Source organism: Paroedura picta, chromosome 5, assembly GCF_049243985.1.
Source record: "Paroedura picta isolate Pp20150507F chromosome 5, Ppicta_v3.0, whole genome shotgun sequence".
Classification (NCBI taxonomy): domain Eukaryota; kingdom Metazoa; phylum Chordata; class Lepidosauria; order Squamata; family Gekkonidae; genus Paroedura; species Paroedura picta.
Window position 1 is genome coordinate 42723395 of NC_135373.1, and position 19795 is coordinate 42743189.

The following is a 19795-nucleotide window of genomic DNA, read 5'->3' on the forward strand; positions in this document are numbered from 1 at the left end:
CTGTCGTGTCTACTCTGATCACAGCAGTTCTCCAGCATCTCTGGCTGAGAGCTTCCACATCACTTCCTACCAAATCCTTTGGAGATGCCAGGGATAGACCCCCAAACTCTGGCATCTCCACTAAGACTGTTTATGCACTGGAGGTTTCATGCCAGGCTGTAGGCTCAAGTTTTAGTCGTAGCAGGTTGCCCCACCTCTTCCTGCACCCACATGGGGGAGCATTTGGCCCAGTGCACCTCATCCACCCCCGATTTGTGTTCCTGCATGGAAGCTGGGGCAGTGCATAAAAGGTCTAAAGCAGGAGTTCTACCACTGGGCCACTCGTCTCATCCTGATCTTGAGATATTTGACTTTACAGCATTTTGCATGGGAAGGTGATGCACAGTGCTGCTTCTCTGCCACCTGGGCCATGTTGCTCAGTCCATTGGTGGCCCTCCAGTTTTCAACAGCTGGCTCTGGGGCTATCAGAAGAAGAAGGATAGGAAGCCCACCAGGCATCCCTCTGACCGTTTATGCACTGGAGGTTTCATGCTGGGATGTAGGCTGGAGTTTTAGTTGTGGCAGGTTGCCCCACCTTTTCCTGCACCCACATGGGGGAGCATTTGGCCTGGTGCACCTCATACACCCCCTATTTGTGCTCCTGCATGGGAGCTGGGGCAGTGAAGTTCCCAGTGCATAAACGGTCTCTGTCATGCCTAGATTCTTCTCCAGGTGAGAAACCCCGTCCCCAAGAGGCATTTCTTATTGAATCTGGTTTATGACTTGCATTCAATCTTGACTTGGGTCAGCCATGTTGAGGGTCAACTTTTGGCTCGGAAGCAATATAAAGACACAATGCAATCAGCGCTTTATCACGCTGCCTTCTAACAGAAGAGGATTCTAGTGCCATCCCAAGCAGTGTTACACCCTTCAACGTCCACTGAAGTTAATGAGTGTAAGAAGGGCATAAGCCTCTTGAGGATTGCACTGCTAGGAAAGAGATGGCAAACTTTAGCTCTTTATGCAGTGTGGTGATATTCCAAAGAAGGGCTTGTGCCCAATTTCTTATTTCTCTTCACCAAGGTAGGCAGGAAAGTGGGGGTTATTTGTTTCTAACAAAAGGGAAGCCCACCCAGGTTCTTTTTGCATTAAGTAGCCCCAAGCTTTTTCAGGCTTATTCATCCACCATGATAACTCTCCCGGATTTCTCCCCTAAGAGCACGGCTTCTCCTCCTCTAAGTGCCAGCTCTATTTTCGCAGAACAGATCCTGAATTAGTTAAAAGCCAGGCGAGCTCCGATTGGCTGCAAGAGAGCCACACTAATCTTCTGGAACCTTAGCTGAATTGCTGAAGCTGGCAGTTGTGCGGTGATTAAAGTACACAGGAGGCCACTTAGCTGGCTGGTGGTGAGGAACACACAACACACACACACACACACACAGATGCACACACCCCAGTTAAGAGAATTGCTCCTGAAAAGATCAGCCAGAAGAAGCAAGCAAGTGAATTCAAGCTGATAATGTCTCCCCCCCCCCCCTACACACACTCACAGGCACTCACCGACACCATGTTTAATCTTTAAATGACAAAGTACTGATGTTATCAGCAACCCTGTAAGGTAGGTCATTGTTGATGGACAGGGAACAGTGGGGCTGAAGGAGACCCTGTTGCTTGTAACCACTTTTAAACAGGCCCTGCTAGCCACCCTTTAATATCAGTTTGCTCTGCAAGCAATTATCAGTCGATGCCATGGACTTATATGCCTAATTAAAGAAAGCTCCCGCTGCCAATTTCCATTCATTTATTTTCTGTTAAAGAAACAGACCTCCTCTTTTTTTGGTCCTGTCCAGCTGGCAACATTAGAACCATCTGTTTCCTTCATAATTCTTGTTGCTGATTAACTTTTTATCCCGCCTGTACTCCATGGAGTTTAGTACAATCGATGTGGGAGATTCCCCCCTCCCCTTTTTTTGTCCAAAAAAGCATACCAACCCTGTTATGTAAATTAGCTGAAACTTAGAGAGACTGACTACCCACCAAGGGTCATCCAGCGAGCTTCATACGAATCTGAATCCACGTCTCTGCGGATCATTCCGCACTCTGCCCACACAAATGAGATCTGAATCCCGGACTTCCTGCTTTGCCACCCACACGTTTAATTAAGATGGTACATCAGTTTAACACTGTCAACACTACTTTTTCAGAACTTTTGAGTGCATTAATATTTGTTTATCAAAATTATGGGGAGGGGCTTCAAAATACTAGCCAAAATTATCATCGAATCTCCACCCAACTAACACCAGGGATTTTATTTGATGTGTGGTATGCACGCAGGGTAGAGCCTCTTGTGGCGCAGAGTGGTAAGCGGCAGAAATGTTGTCTGAAGCTGTCTGCCCATGAGGTTGGGAGTTTGATCCCAGCATCCGGCTCAAGGATGACTCAGCCTTCTATCCTTCCGAGGTCGGTAAATGAGTACCCAGCTTGCTGCTGGGGGGTAAAATGGTAATGGCAGGCCCGGTTGCCAACTGCTTGGAGAAAAGACGGTCCAATCGCTTTAATGAAAGCAGGTTATTTGCCAGGTGCTGTTGTTCACCTTTAGGCAAGAAATGCCCCAGTTGTCTGTTTCCATGCATTAAGCCTCAGTTACTCATTGGTTTCATTCAACCCCCTGCCTTTCTCCCCAGTGGGGACTCAAAGCAGCTTACAGTGTTCTCCTCTCATCCATTTTCATCCTCTTGACCACTCTGGGAGGTCGGTTAGTCTGAGAGGTTGTGACTGGTCCCTGGTCCCATGACATGCTGCCATGGCAAAGGAGGAATCCAAACCTGGGCATCCCAGACCCAAGTCCAGCACTTTAACTCAAGTTGTTTCAACCTTTGGACTGTGAAGGAGCCACTGAAATAATTTTTGGGAGTTCAAGGAGCCCTGGAATTGATGTCAGCTGGCCATGCCCTCTGCCAAGCCCCCAGAAGTGACATCCTGCACACTTAGCCCTTCTTTTGCTCCCTCCCTCTGCCTTTACTACTACTATGGCAGTTCTGCCTCAGGTAGACCAGAAAGAAGAGCAGGAGCTGATGACAGCCTGGAAGACAACCCCCCCCCCCATACGACACCACTTCAGAGCTCCCGCAGACCCCCAGGTCCACAGACCCCTAGTTGGGAATCCTGGCTCTAATCCCTACCCCATCCAAGCTCAAGGGACAGGTCATTCCCCCCCCCCACCTCTGTTGGCAGCCCTAATAACAGGATGGACGTCTTTGAAGACAACATGACTATGACTTGCATTTTAATGCTCAGTGTGTCATTTTTGGAAGACATAGTCACCTTTTAATTTCCCTCATTGGTTCCTGTGTTTACAAAGAATAGAGAACAGCCTTTTAAAAAGAAAGCTTGAAACCATCTCCTCCCGTGCCTTGCAGCCCTGCCAATTTAAAATTTGCCCTAGCAATTAATCAAACAAAGCATCACCCGGTTCATCCATTTATTTATTCTAAAACGTCTATCTTGCTTCATTATGCATTTAAAGCCGCTAACAACATGATTGAAATACAGTATATAAAACAAATACAAATTCAGTACAAAACCACTGCCTGCTAGCAAAGCCCTTAATCAGATTTAGGGTTTGGGGAGGGGGAGCCCTTTGAATGGACACCCCCCCTCACATCACTTACCCATTGACTGAGGAGAGGCTGCCCTGGATGGCTTTGCCCCTGCCCATCCCACCGACCTTGCCTGCCACAGCGCTCTGCCTGCCTGGCCCGCTCAAGCAGCTGCCCCGCGCCAAGATGTCATTGGCAAAGAAGCCCAAGGCGGCACACAAACTGAGCTTTGGCAATAGGGTGACCATGCCACTGGGGCTGGGGTTGCAGATCAAGGTGGCACCCAAAGGGCTCCGTCACAAACCCTCCCCCCCCCCCGTCCCCATCATCAAGCCCTGCTCACCCACCTGCCCTGAGTGCCAAATAGACTGGGTACACCACTGAGTACAAAGAAAAAGATGCTGTAAAGATGCTGTAAAGATGCTTCCATGCTTGCGCGGAGGCTGACGCGAGTGTAATAGCAGAGTCTCAGTTAATTATTCTCAGCATTCCACAATTAAGAATGCATCATCCCATTAATCTCCAATTTTGACACATTTATTTCTTTTACTATGTTTCCCCCCAGAATTAAACTGAAATACATAGTAATCTTATACACTAAACTTGTTGTATGGTTTTTGAATCTCTTGAACACCTTCATTATGATGAACACCTTCATTTACTTCTACCTATATATTTGGACTGGTCATTTCCATTGCATTGTATCTGAAGAAGCGTGCATATACACGAAAGGTAATACCTTGACTAAAACTCAGGTGGTCTTAAAGGTGTCACTGGACTCAAACTTTGTTGTGTTGCTGCAGAGCAACCTGGCTACTCACTTGGATTTGTTTAGCTAGAATTTAGTATCCTGTTTTTATTTCCAACAGGGACACAGAGCAGCTCACATCTAAGTATGTTTGACATCCGCTGATTCGGTTCGTGAACTGATCGCCGATTGCAAACATAGGCTTGATTTTTCAGCAGTCAGTTCAGTAGTTCCTTCATTTGTTCGTTGGAGTTCAGCAAGTCACTTTCCTGTTTTGCTTCACCACATTCCTTCTAAGCTATGCAGTGCAGCTCAGTTGGCTTTTGATGCATGGGCTTTTTCATGCAGACTGATTGAGGTCTACTACCCATCATCTTCATTGTATAACTGCTCCTCTCATCAGCCAGTTGCTTGAATAGATATGTTACAAATCATATAAACCAGAAGTCAATAAATGCTGTTTTTCTATAAAATCCTCCTCTTTGGTGTTACACTAAGTAGTCCTTAGTGACGGTGATGGCCATCTGTCAGTTTGAATTGGCAGCATCTTTGTGCATGTGTGGTTTAGGAAAACTCAACTCAAACCAGATTTCGTGGACACCCAGGAGTTTTGGGGGGGGGTGGAGGCTATGGAGTGGCATACGCCTGCCCCAGCCCTGCTTATGACATTGGGGGTGATGGAATGGCATAGGTCTGCCCTGGGCTGATTCTGCACTTACTTTGTTTATTCCATTGTGGATCCTGCTGAATCCAGATCAATTTGAACTCGAGTCTTCCCCCCCCTATCGAAACAGAAACGTGTTCTGCATGTGGTCAGGGAAGCTCAGAAGGGGAGGGGGGAGCCAAGTGCAGGAGGAGCCTCTTTCTTTTATTGAACAGGGGAGGGGGAGGATTGGAGGCAGCAGAGGAGGGAGAAAAAAAAACCAAGAGGCAAATCTCTACTGAGAGAAGTTTAGGTTTCTAGAGCTTCTGCTGAGAAAAGTTAGGGCTTCCCATTTAAGCTTGGAAACCAGGAACTGATGCCCTGGCCAATTTGTTCAGGAACAAATTCGAAACAGGCAGAGCTCCGCATGCTTTCTCATTCTTTCTCAATCCGATTCTTCAAATATTGAGGGTTATATCCACTGTAGGATATTGCAGGATAAAAGTAGGGTCACTCTGGATCAATCATGCTTGTTGCAGAGGGGAATTTAAATCAGACAAAATCAAAATGGAAATCGCATTCAGTGGAGATGGCAGGGACTGAATCGACCTGGGATTGGAATAAAAGCTCCGTGCAGACTACATCCTGACCTTGTTTCTTCAGGCTCCCTTTGGTGAAGAAGAACAAACTGGTAGCAAGCCCTGAGTGCAGTTATGGCTCTGTTCACAAATCATCTAAAAATATTTCTGTGCTGTCACTTCCTGCGCTGTGGGGGTGGCCTGGTGATGTCACATCTAATGGGAGTGTCTAGGTGATGTCACTTCTGGTGACACTTGACTTCCAGGGGCGTGGCAGGAAAGTGTGGCCTGCTGACATCACTTCCAGGGTTTCTCGAATCCTGAAGGATGTTTCAGAGGTTCCTCAGTGGTAAAAAGCTTGAGAAAGGCTGCTCTAAACCCTATGAGTCTCCCAACCCCACACTACCAGCACTCTCTTCCCTCTCACCCCTCTCACCACCCTCAGCCTTGAAACATGTGGTGCATGTTCCACATAGCTGCCCCCTTTCACTCTTGATTGGAGATGCCCAAGGGGAGAGCATAGTTGTCCGTCTTGCTGAATTTCTCTGTCCTCCTGACTGGGCTGAGTGAGAAAAGTCATTCTTCATACATTTCGCCTTTTAGAAGGACCCGCTATGTAGGGAGCAAGGGTGCCAACAGCTTCCTGTTTCTCTTGGCATGCTTTTTGAGAAAAACAGCAGGGCAGTGAGAGGTGGGCACTCAATGCTGGAGAGGGTTCCTTCGTAGCTCTGGCTTTGGCTGAGTCCTTATTATGGCCTCCCTCCTGGTACTTGGGTTGTGTTTTCTGTCCACAGTTCTCTTGTTCTAGTTGCCTGAGATGCTATCCTTAATGCCAAGGAGGTTGTGAGTCTGGCTCCCCCTCTTCCTGTATGATGTGACATAATTTCTCGTCACGTGCTTATGGCTCAGTGGAGACCGGAAAGGGAAGTACTGGCATAAAACTTATTGCTGGCATTTGTTTATATGGGGAGGAAAGATGACACTGCTGGTTTGGAGGCTAACTGCACAGTCCTCAACAGTGTTACGTCCTTCTAAGTCCAATGAAATCAATGGACTTGGAAGCGAATCATTCTACTTCAGCTTGTGCTGTAAACCTGCTCCATGCCACTGATGAGACCCAATCACACACCCCTTTCCTGTTTAAGCCTACCCCTTCATCAGCATAATTCCTCCTCATGTCTTTTGATCACTCTAGTGTGTGGTGGAATATTAGGAACCGGTGTTGGTGTGGGGAGATGGTTTTGAAGGCATATCCTTTGGAGTTTCTTTGCCTTTCTTTGTCTTGGGTTTGCTTCGCTACCTTTGGCCCTTGAATCCTGATCATAATTGCTGCCATGTGTTAGAATAAGAGCTTCTGAGGGAACATGGCTGCCCTTTGGATAATGAGGTCAAAAGCAGATTTCTTCTCTTCCTTTTATGGGTTTTTAATAGGAGCCTGTTAAGCAATTACTCATGCAAAAAAAAGAGAGGCAAAGGGGGTATGATGCCCTCATCTACTTCCCTCCCTCAGAGGCAAGATTTTCCTTCTGTTTTTGTTTTTCTTTTGTGACTGAGATCGATTCCGTCTCAGTCGTTCTTCGTACTTCTTCACGATGGGACAGTCGGCCTGCCACTTCCTGTGTCCCCATGGGGGGCCGATTAAACCAGCACCCACCATCGCCCCAGATTTCTCCCTCCCCATGAGGCAGCCAGGGTAGCCAGGTGGGGGTGGTGGTGCCACATGGGGGTGGGGGTGGGGGTGGGTTTTTAAATTATTTGCATGAAGGTGGGATTGAGTTCAAATTTTAGAAATGACCCAATATGCCCCACAAAATATTGGCGTTCCCTTACCATGGGTCACCGGAAGGCCTAAAGTGGCTGGGAGGGGGCTAGGCCGGTGCTGAGGTCATGTGGAAGGGGTGATTAGCCCCACTGCCATAATAGCACTGGCCCGGACTTTCCTTCTTCCCCCCCCCCCACATGAAATCGGTCTGAGCCACCCTAGTTTTCTGTTTTTTTATTTACTGAAGAGTTTTGGCTGTCCCGCCATGTCACAGTTTACTATTGGCAGTTTGCTCATCCCAGGTACCCAAGGGAAGGAATGGAAGCTCCCTTTAAATGGCACTCAAGAAATTGTTATTTTCCAAATTAGCAAAATACTTTATTCAACATACAGGAGGAAAGTCAGGTGGAATCAGGGGGAAATTTCTGAGGTAACTCAATATAGTTAATTCTGAGGTAAAAGCAGTACATGCGCAGACTTTGGTTCATATGTTTCAGGCTAATAAGATAAGGTGACCAGATTTTAACATTGGTAAAGCGGGACACCATTGACCGGGTGGGTTCTTGATTAAAAATTTAGTCTATATGGAACAACAAAAAGTTTCATAGAACGCATAGAACACAAAAATAGTATTGTAATATATATATTTTAATTTCAGCATAAGTACAATTTGCCAGGTACGCCCAGATGTCCCTCCAAAAGTGGGACAATCTGGTCACCTTATAATAAGACTTCCTTACACTGTTCACAGTTACTTAAATCTTTGATAAGCTTTTGTTCCAGTGTTTTCCCTAAACACTCCAGCATACTTTCATCGGTATTCTCTGACACTCTTGATTTCCAGAAGGCTGGTACACTCTTTCCAGTACCCCAACCCCTTCTCTTTTAACACCAATATTCTTCTTCAGTTTTTAACTGGATGTTAAGGTCTCAGAAGGCAGTTTCTAAATACACCAGACCAGGGTTCTTTGCACTCTTCAGAGCTGTCTATTTGACTGTGTAGGGAAATTCTTTTAGTGAGAGGAGAATTTTCCTACCCAGTCAAACAGGGAGTGCAGAGAATCCTGGTCTGGAGTGGTTAGAAACTGCCTGTTTCCTTGGCCTGAAAGGGAGTCTTTGCCTACTTCCCAAACATCCTTGCCAACTTTTCCTCAATTTTCTGAGTTAAACTGCTGTCAGTCAGGGCTGAATTCTAAAAATATCAGTACTCCGCTCTTGTCAACTAGGGCTGAAATCAGACTGAATTCTCCTGCAGCATCCAGTTCATAAGTCTTTCTCTGCTCAGCTGATGCTAACCAATCAGGTCTCTTGGAACAATCTGTCACACATATTTATTGCTTTTATTGTATTAGTGGTTTTAAATTGTTGTTAACCACCTGAGACAGCTGTGCCCAGAGGGGTAATTCTATAAATCCAATAATAAATAAGTAAATAAATAAATATAAATTATCTGGTTCTGTGAAGAATTAGCCCTCCACAGTCCTTTATTTATCTAAGCATTTAAAAGTGCAGTCCATCACATGAGGGGGGAATGTGTAAAAAAAAAAAAAAAAGCTACCAACCAAGTATCTTTTCTCAGGGGTGATAACCCAGTGATTGGGTGAATGGCCCAAAATTTGCCTTCTGCTGACAGGGCTTTGCTCTCTTATCTTGTTGTTGGCTTTCATCTCTCGCATCCTGACAATTAATTTGTGAGGGAAGCTGAAAGGAACGAGCTCCCAGCATCTGGAAGAGCTTTCCTCTGATCTTTCCTCTCCCCCCCTCCATACGACATTTCCTCATATCATCATTTAACACACTCTTGCCTCTGTGATCTGTGAGCACTCCACATATCTCCTGAGCTGTGGCTGGAATGCTCTCTTTCCTGTGCAAACCCATGCATGCCTGGGGACCAACAACCATCCTTTCCAGTGCGCTGAAGGGGGGTATGAAAAAGACATCATGGCATCACGGTGTGTGTTTTCATCCTGCCATTGCTAGGCAACATCGCAAGCTTCTGGTCTCTCCCAGCCCATTTTCTAAAAGAGGCAAAATATCCAGGTGGTTGGAACAGCTGCCTGCACAACACCCACAAGCAAGAGGGAAGGGAGACCAAACCCAGATTCAGGACTTAGAATAATCCCCTAAATTAGGCCATCCCCAGCTGAATCTAGACCTGCATTCTGTTGTCCATAGCGAAGGTCTCTCATTTGGTTTCGTTCCCCTGTGCCTATACTGTGAGGCGTTCAAGTCACATCCTCTTCTTCTTTTTCACATTCTTTTATTTAAGGAGGAAGAGAGAACTTTGAGAGAACATGAACTAATTATCTAAGCCCTGCAACAGAAATAATCATCTCAATTAAGGGTCTCAGGTGATGTCTTCTTCCATCTGATATGGAGGCAGATATTAATTAACCCATCAGCCTGACATTTGTAGGTCACGGCTGCCTCTTCCAACATAAAGGGTAATATCAAGACATCTTCAGACCAAGTTATTTTGATGGAAAGAAGTGTTCTCAGAGGAGACCCATTACTGGAGCAAGAGGCCAGGGTTTCCCTGGCACAGCCATGTGGCATTTGTCATCTCCAGAAGACAAAGAATTGCTTCATCTGGGAAACATAAAGAACGAACAGGAGCCATGAAAATATTTATGTGAAGATGTGGTGTCCAGCCACAGAAATTCCATTGGCTCCTACGCATCACATTTCCTGAAGGACCACTTGGAGAATCTCAATGTCACAGTGTCCCAACCGCATCCTTAGACATTCCAAAGTTGGCCACTGGTCAATTTGGCGAAGGTGAAGCAATTCAACTATGTGGAAACAATGATGCTTATTCTAACATGGGGTTTTTGAACAGGTATCTGCCCTAAACCAAAAAGATAGGGCAGAATGAAATCCCAGACCACACTTCTTGGAAACTGCCTCCCATCCCCATCCTTATACTGTATGTCCCCCACCCTTGTCCTTTGCAGTAACATTCCATATTCTGGGGAAACTGAGAAAAGCAGCATGAATGTTAATTAGCTATATGTGCAAAATGTATTTTGATTGGAATTACTGTGAATAGATCTTGGATTTTGTGTGTGTGCGTGTGTGTGTAGGCTACACACACCTCTGAATTGCATGCACAGAACGCTCCTCTGTGTTTGTGCGTGGCCTAGATTTAGTACGGAAGCTGTGATCACTGTTGTTGTATGCCCTGAGTACCTGCCAGACGCTGGTAAGTGAGCATTCGCACACACGCACACACCCCTCTGGAAGATCTGTCCCACATTTAATGCTGCACGTTGCTGATAGTATTTTTAATCCTACAAAAATCCTTGCAGTTATTATCCCCAGACTTTCTCAATGGTAGGATTTTGGGTTAAAAAAAAATGTGCTTACCTTTTAAAAGTTTGGCCTTCAGGGCCAGCCTTTTTCCCTCTGTGGTCCCCCAATTCAGGATGAAGAAAAAAAGTTGGTTTTTATATGCTGCTTTTCTGTACTTGAAGGAGTCTCAAAGCGGCTTACAGTCACCTTCGCTTTCCTCTCCCCACAACAGACACACTGTGGGGTAGGTGAGGCTGAGAGAGCCCTGTTATCACTGAAGAAGAAGAAGAGTTGGTTCTTATATGCTGCTTTTCTCTACCCAAAGGAGACTCAAAGTGGCTTACATTCGCCTTCCTTTCCTCTCTCCACAACAGACACCCTGTGAGGTGGGGGAGGCTGAGAGAGCCCTGATATCACTGCTCAGTCAGAACAGCCTTATCAGTGCCATGGGGAGCCCAAGGACACCCAGCTGGCTGCATGTGGAGGAGTGGGAAATTTTTCAAGGGAAAAAATGTGAAAAAAATATTTCTACATGACATGTTAAGATTGTGTCTCAGGTCAAAGAACTGAGATCATTGCACTGGGCTGTTTGAACTGTAGGTTGCGGTGCTTGGTAATCTTGATGATAAACTGGCTCCAAATATATTTTTGTTGTGCTAAACTAGGCTTTTCCATCAGGGGTTTCTCAACAGCCCCAGAAGGGTTTAACAGACTGGCTCTGAGTTAATTAATTTTAATATATTTTCATTAAAAAAAATATCAGGTGATATGACCATATATGTTTATGTCAACCCACCCATCCCCTCCCAAAATGGCCCATGATGGACCTGGAAGGGGTGGAACGGGGTGGGCCCCCAGTCTTGCTGGCCGAGGCCCATTGCATGTGGTAGTGACTGGAGTCCAGAGAGGCAAGTACCCTCATTTTAACTTAACTGCATTAGGGCGGGTGGCAAAGGGCAAAGGAACAGCAGAGGCCTGCCCCAGCCCTGTGCCCAGCCCAGAGAAGTAGGCCACTGGGCTGTTTCTGGAGTTGAGGGGGGGGGGGGGTCAAGGAGCATGATGTCATATCTGGTGGGAGTGTCTGGCTGATGTCACTTCTGGTGGCATGTGACTTCTGAGGCATGGAAGGGAGGTGTGGCCTGCTGGTATAATTTCTGGGATTTCTCTAAACCTGAAGAATGTTTTGGGGGTTTCTCAACTGTAAAAAGGTTGAGAAAGGCTGTATTAGATCCCTCCCCACCCCTCATCGAGTCACAGCTGACTTGTGACAATCCTGTAGGGTTTTCAAGGCTAGAGACATTCAGAGATGGTTTCCAATTGCCTAGGTCCATGTCATGGCCGTGGTGTTCCCATCCAAAGAATAAGCAGAGTTCACCTTGCTGAGCTTCTGAGAACTGACAAGATCAAGCCAGTTTATTTCCGAGTCGGGTTCCCGTTTGCTCTGGACCATCCTGTTGGAACTGAAAAAGTCGTTCTGGTTTGCGGAAACGTTGTCTCTCTGTTTACTTGGGGTTTGGTTAGAGCAAAGCCAGAGGTTTGGATTTTTAAAACTCACTAATTAACCAAATACAGTGCCTTTATTTCATGTGTACTCCCTTCCCAAACCCGCTCGGGATCTTCTTGAGGGCATCCCCGCGTCTGAGCGGCTTTTTGTGCCGAACGGTGATCTGTGAGCTTCGTTGACACCTTGTATGTCTGCAGCCTCAGAAGTGCATTGGCAAGGAGACAGGGAGGATAGATCAGGCCCCGGTGTTTATATGACATCCATTTCCATAGAAACTGAACCGCTCTCCTCCCGCGTTGTATTTATCCTCTCAGCACCCCGACTCCACATGACAGCCACAGTAAGAGTAACTGCTGTTGAGGGTAACGCAGACGTTATTTGTGAGTATCACCACCTGTATCAAGATGGATGCCTTTCTCCACGTGCACCTCTATTGGTCCTTTCCTTCCTCGCATCACTGTGGTTTTAGCGGTGATTATTGCTACAAAGATGGGGGCCACCCACCACTTCTCTTTGCGTCTTTCTGGTGTCCGCATAATGAGGGAAACGTAAGCTGCAGTGAGGCAGTGTGCTGTAGTGGTTACAGTGTTGGATTAGGATCTGAAGTGACTCGGGTTTAAATCCCCTCTTGCCATGAAGCACATGGAGTGACCTTGGGCCAATCATTTTCTGTCTCTTAACAAAGGGACAAAGGGAAAGTTGTTTGTAAGCCACTTTCGGTCTCCTTTGGGTAGGGAAAAGCGTGAAAAAACAATTCTTTTTAGATTTGACCTCCCCCCAAAAGATGTGTAGAGAAACTCTGCTTTGTGCTGCCCTGTCTGCTCAATGTCTTGACCCGGGGTTATCTGATGCTTTGGAACTTTCTCAAGGTCAGCCTACAGCCCAGCTCCAATATCCTCACATTTTGCTTATAAACCTGAAAAGCAGATGCATGTACGTGTCCCTTCCACAACCCCTCTCCACCAAACAGAGGTAGTGTGACTGCACTCTGACATGCTTGGGAAGAGGACTTCTGAGTGGTGGGAGTGCTTCAGTCATGCGCTCTTGCACCACCTTTGTATTTCGCATGTGTGGCCCAGATTTGATTGTTTACTCTTCTTCATTAAAACAAACTGAGAGCCAGAGGGAGCGGAGACCGAAATGGTGACTTGTCCTTCCCGTGCTGGCGTGGGACCATCCGGTTATTCATCTGCGGTCTCCCAAGCAGCATGTCTGGAGCGCGCATCCCAGCCGTCACAACACTCGACAAGTCACCCTCCCCTGTCAGCAGCTTCCCCTCCTTCTCACATTTTCCTCCAGCACAGTGGAGTCGAGCACTGTCTCACACAGAGAGAGCCAATGTGGCATAGTGTTGAGAAGGTCAGGCTAGCATGTGCCTACCTCACAGGGCTTTTGTGGGTAAAAAGGAGGATGCAAGCTGGTGGTAGCTTCTATATCATTTCATGAGACGTCGTTTCCATTACCATTTTTAAGAAATCGGAGATAATAGGAGATCCTTTGGTTGCAGTGGGAAACATATTTCTGGGTGTGGCTCCCCATGATCTTTCAGATGAAATCTTTCAGCAGACAGGAGAAACTTTCCTTCCATAGAATGTAGTGGGTGCTGAGAAGCCTGCTGGGTGACCTTGGGGCAGACACAGTTCTCACAGAACTCTCTCAGTTCCACCTACTTCACAAGGTGCCTGTTGAGGGGAAAGGAAGGGAAAGGCAATTGTAAGCCACTTTGATATCCCTTAAGTTACAGAAAAGGGAGTATAAGAAGCCTCTTCTTCTTCTTCTTCTTCTTCTTCTTCTTCTTCTTCTTCTTCTTCTTCTTCTTCTTCTTCTTCTTCTTCTTCTTCTTCTTCTTCTTCTTCTTCTTCTTCTTCTTCTTCTTCTTCTTCTTCTTCTTCTTCTTCTTCTTCTTCTTCTTCTTCTTCTTCTTCTTCTTCTTCTTCTTCTTCTTCTTCTTCTTCTTCTTCTTCTTCTTCTTCTTCTTCTTCTGGTGTAGTGGTTAAGAATAGCGGTTTCTAATCTGGCAAACTGAGTTTGATTCTCCAGTCCTCCATGTGCAGCCAGACGGGCGACCTTGGGCCCATCATAGCCCTAATAGTGCTGTTCTGACCGAGCAGTTAAATGAGGCATAGTAGGAGACCTTGAATAGCCTCTGCCAGTCAGAATAAACCAGGGATTCTGCCGAGAGCTCCCCAGGGGTTCTGCATCTTTCCCCAGATGTTCAGGGGGGCACCTGCTGAGCCTTGGTTGTGCGTGGGCACTGAACAGAGGTTCACAGAGCTTGCCAGCTCTGATTTGGAAAACACCTGTAGATTTGGGGGGTTGGGCAGGGGATGGATTTAAGTGGGGTATAATGCCAGAGCCCACCTTCCAAAGCAGCCCTTTTCTCTAGTTGAACTGATCGCTTTCACAGGAAGATCACTTGTAACAGAGGGGGATGTCCAGCCACCACCTGTAGATTGGCAACCCTAGCCATGCTGATCATGTGTCCTTGGAGATCTCCAGGTCCCACCTGGAGGTTGACACCTCTGGCAATGCAATTATTCCATTACCACACAGCAGTCTTATGTAGGTGGGGTGGGGTTGGAGTCTAATCGAGACCCATCGATTCTAGTGATGCAGGAGGGGAGGGGGAGGCCTGGCGGCATCACTTCCTGGGGCAGTGGCCTGGTCACATCCAGTGGGAGTGTCTGGGTGACATCACTTCTGGGAAGTGGGCATGCCTGGGAGATAATCCAGGGTTCCTCAAAGAAAAAAATATTTCAGGGGTTCCTCCATGGTCAAAAGGTGGGAAAGACTAGGATGAACAATCGTGACCTTAATGGTCCAAGGGTCTGATTCACGTGTTCATCTGTGCATGACCACTGGCAGACTGTTCTTGGCTTCTTTCTGGCTTCTTATGGGAAGAAAATTTGCTTTCAGCAGCATAGGAAGGGGAGAGATGAGGAAGGGTGGCGCTCCCTTTCGGACACAAGGAGAGGAAGACCATCTGTGTTACTTGGAGTTGCTTGGAGGAAAGGTGGGGTCTAAAGCAAAAGCAACAGCTAGCCCACATGCATCCAAGGCTGTCGCGCATCCTCTCTGCCCATGCAGCGCAGCACTGACTTTACATCCTTTTCCTTGAAGGCACCGAGAAAGCGGAGAGCTGGAGGGGAAAGCGGCAGAAGTCTTTAATCTGCCGCTGTGCAAGCTGGCTGGGCCCGGGCTCTCGGCCTCAAGACTCTGCTGAGTGTGTTGAGTTTTAATGAGGCACAACAAAGATAAACCTGCCTTTGCCCTATATGCCTATCACGGCATTAAATTTGCAGCCCGCAAAAAAGTGGCGTGTGCACGCGTGTGCCATTCTCGCCCGCGCACGTGCACACGCGCACGCCCTTTAAATGGAACCAAAAAAAAAATAAAGCCTGAATGTTTAATGGGTGTACCAGTTTGCAAAATCAAACACACACACACACCCCTCCCCCGAGAAGCTGAAAATAAAAATCGTTCTTTCTGCTCTTCTGCCAGCAATGGAAATTGACACCTGATGAATTTATGGTGACAGAGCTGGGGGGGGGGGCAAAGAGAGCTTTTAGTGGGGGCAGGAATAAACGGGAAAGTACTTTGCAATCATCTCTTTCTCTCTTTTTTGTATCACCTTATCACACTCCAATCTCATTAAATTAGGCAAATTGAAGCAGCCGATATTTTATGGAGGCGAAGGAACGCGCCCGGACTTTATAATTACCCAGCTAGGATATATTTATGATGCTGAGTTGCAAGTAAACACAAAATAACTTGGGATCAAAGGCCCCTTTTTAAAAAGGCGGGACCAGATCTTTGCACAGCCTCCAGCTCTTCCCCTCTCTCTTCCTTTCTCACTGCAAACCCAGCAAGACCAGCTGTGGTGTGCAAAAAGACCCCTCTCAATGAGATTTCCATGCCCCAGAAGGATTTGGCTGAGACCCTGAGGCCCGGAGACCAGCTGCAGGAGCAGCCTAGGTTGAAAGAAAGAATGAAAACCCTTCTCCAAGGCCACAGCTGTGGCTCACCATGCCCTAAAATCAGGCGGCGGGAGGAAGCACCCTCTGGATTCCTACAGTGCATTGCTTGAGTTACACGTTGGAGACTGAACTATTTCATGCAGCAGGTGTGGCTCTGGTACTTGGATGAGGGCAGACTTATACCATGCTTGCCTAATTCAGAAGCTTTGGTTTGCCTGTCAATTGAGAGGGGACATGTTCAGAGAAGGGTGACTAGGACGGGCAAGGGGTTGGAATCAATTCATTACAAGGAGAGGCTGAGAGAGTTGGGTACATGTAGTCAGGAGAAGTGGAGGGCAAAAGATGATAGGACAGCTGTGTTTCATTACATAAAAGGTAGGCATCTTGAAGAGGGGGCCAACTTGTTGACTGTAGTTTTAGAGACTGGGATAAGTGGTTAAAATTACAAGAAAGAAGATTCTGCTTAAATATTAGAATGCATTTTCTGACGGTGAGGGCTGTTCATAGCTGGAATATGCTAGCTGGAAGGTGGAGGGGGGCCTTCTTTATTGGAAGTTTTTAGGAGGAGGTTGGATGAGCACCTGTCAGGAGTGTGTGATTTTTAAGTCCACAAGAAACTTGGGGACTGGACTGGATGGGCTCTGTGGTCTCTTCCAGCTCTGTGTGACTCTGATTCTGAGGATGTGTTGTGCTGTACAACAGGGGTAGTCAACCTGTGCTCCTCCAGATGTTCATGGACTACAATTCCCATGAGCCCCTTCCAGCTTTTTGCTGGCAGGGGCTCATGGGAATTTTAGTCCATGAACATCTGGAGGACCACAGGTTGACTACCCCTTCTGTTCAACACTGTCTCTGAAGAGACCCTTGGGGCTGGAGCACCCGCACATCCAGGTACCTCCATAGGCGAAGTCCCTTTCCCATACACACAAGGCAGAGATGAATGATTTTTACAGGGGAGGGAACTGTTACTACCACCCAGCATCTCAACCTATGCAAGCTGGGAAGCACATGTGTTTCGATGTGGGGAAACTCCCTACTCATCCGTCAGGTCAGAAGGTGGCCTCTGGCACATCGGTCTTCACCTCCCTTCATGTAATTGACATTGTCAGGTGGTTGGAAAGGTAAATGTCATGTCACAACAAAGAGTGTTCTGAGAAGAGCTGGACAGATTTATGGATGGATGGAGAGGGCAGATTTCTGGATTCCGTTCCTTTTGTCACATTCGAATGTTTCTGAGAATTAGTACCCTGGAAGAGGTTCTGCAGATGAGTACGTGTATGTATTTTACAACGTGGTTCTCAGTAGAGCCCATTAAATTCTATGGGAGGAAGTAAGGGAGAGGCAAAATCTGGGATATGGTTGACAGGGGCCAAAACCAGCTCTTAATTCCATACAATGGGATCATCAGGTCTATCTACCACCGCACTTGATCCTTTCCAAATATCTCCTTACTGCCCCCCATATGAGCAACCTGCTGTCATAGATTCTAGGCTCTCCTGAACTCTGATGGGGGAAAGTAAAGCCTTTCTTTGGGCAGAGAAGTAGTGAGAATTAAACACAGAGTCCATCCCTGATGCTGAGTAGCCACCAACAACAGTGAAGCATTCTGTACCCTTGTATCGGGGACCACATGATGAATAGGAACTCCTGCACACACACACACACACACACACACACACAGGTAACCCATCATCAGTCCAGTCCCAGAACTGTGTGGCTAGTTTGGGGAGTTGTGTGCCCATGTTCATTATGGCCAATGATTACCCCTGACAGATGGAGGGGCTCAGTGGTAGAACATCTGCATGGTGTGAGTCGAGTCACAGGACAAGCCAACGGTCTGACTTAGTAGAAGGCAACTTCATATGTTGATACCCAGAGCTCTTGTGCATGGATCCCTCAGGGCCTCATTGATCGGCATTGGGTTTCAGAAACCACTCGTTCCACAATGATACTGTGTGCTCCTGAGCCTTTATCAAAGTTAATCTTCCTGAGTCCCAGTTCTAAATCACATTTGAAATTAGCCTTAGAATTGTATTCCTTTATTTGCTGTGCTTGTTCTAGAGTTGTCAGTTGCTAGGTGGGGCCTGGAGATCTTCCAGAGTCATCACTGATCTTCAGACTGGAGTGATCAGTTCCCCTGGAAACCATGTCTGCTGTGGAGGGTGGATTCTAGGGCGTTACACCTTGCAGAGGTACCTGCCTTCCCCAGGCTCTACCCAAAGATCAGCAGGAATTGCCCAACATGGAACTGGCAGCCTGAATTTATGCTTGGGTTAGATAATAGGTGCAAAAAATGAACACACGGATAAGCAACGTAGCAAGTTTCCAGCCCAAGAAATCTTTTTATTATTGTTCTGGGGAAACAATTCCATTCACAGAAAAAATGAGAAGCCTGGATCAGAATTACAAGTTGAAAAGGCTGCTGTAACATGTTGGACTGAGTCTTCTGGTTAAATCTGGACCTTTGGACAGAGAATTCATGTATCTGATTCTGGTCTAAGGCGAGCTCCATCACCATGCTCAGTTCTCCCGGTTTAGGTCTAGCATTCCTACCAACCAGGAGTCTTTGTGCTGGGCCTCTCTCCCTGTCAAGGGTGTGATATTTGAAATATGGATTCTGCTTCAGGGCTGGTGTAATGTTGTATTCCCCTGGAGTTACCTTGGCTTTCTTTGTGATGCTACAGCGCAAGCATTGTCCTTTATCTCATAATGTAATCCACACGCGTGATTCAGTAGCAAAGCGCACACAATGCCTCATTTCCCATGCCATGGGGAGCTGCACTTTCTGGTTGCATTAACAGTCTTCTCTCCTGTGCTGAAAAATCAGAGCATAAGAAGTTAAGGAGAAGCCCAGAAGGTGCTGCCCATCCTTGTTGAGATCAGGACCAAGGACAGCTCCTAAAGCCTCACCCACATTGCTCCTTGGAAAGTAACCCAGATCCTACAGTGGAGAAATCCAAATCCTTCTGTCAGAATATATTATGAAAATAGAGCACATTTACATATACAGCTTCACCTCTCCCCGTTGCTTTGACAAGGAAAGAAGTGACAAAGGACAAAGGCTTCTAAGCACCGGTCTGAAATTCTGAGGACTAGAATATTGGTTTTCTAACCAAATAAAATCTGATTCTGTAGTATGTTCTGAGAGGTCTTTGTCCAACAATTCTTGAGTGTGTGGCTTGTTTCATAAGAATCACAGATAAAGGCACTTTACCAATACGGTAAACTGGCTAGAGTGTTGAAGAGTGTAAGAGAGGTAGGTTCAAATCATCATTCTGCTCCTTTAGGATTACCACTCTCTAGGTGAGGTTTGGAGTTCTCCTGGGATTGTATCTTCAGACAATGGAGCTCAATTTCCCCTGGAGGAAATGGTAGCTTTGTAGGGCAACCTCTATGGCAGGCGTGGAAGGGGATCATAGTAATTGTAGTCCATGGACATCTAGAGAGCCAAAGTTTGGCCACACCTGCTCTATGTCATCATATCCCTTCCAGACTCTCTCTCCAATATCTACCTTCCCCAATGACTGCCCCCAGATATCCATGAGTTGAGCTGGCAACCTACAGCCAGCTTGGTGTAGTGGTTAGGCGTGCAGACTTCTAATCTGGTGAGCCAGGTTTGATTCCCTGCTCCCCCACAAACAGCCAGCTGGTACACCTTGGGATTGCTACAGCACTGATAAAGCTGTTCAGACTGAGCAGTAATATCAGGGCTCT

At 46.8% G+C, this 19795-nt stretch overlaps 1 protein-coding gene across 7 annotated transcripts in view; it reads left to right on the plus strand.

Annotated features, from left to right (window-relative positions):
- Positions 1 to 19795, plus strand: part of DLGAP3 (DLG associated protein 3) — a 243927-nt gene that overhangs the window by 22046 nt on the left and 202086 nt on the right. The gene's annotated exons all lie outside the window — the stretch shown is intronic.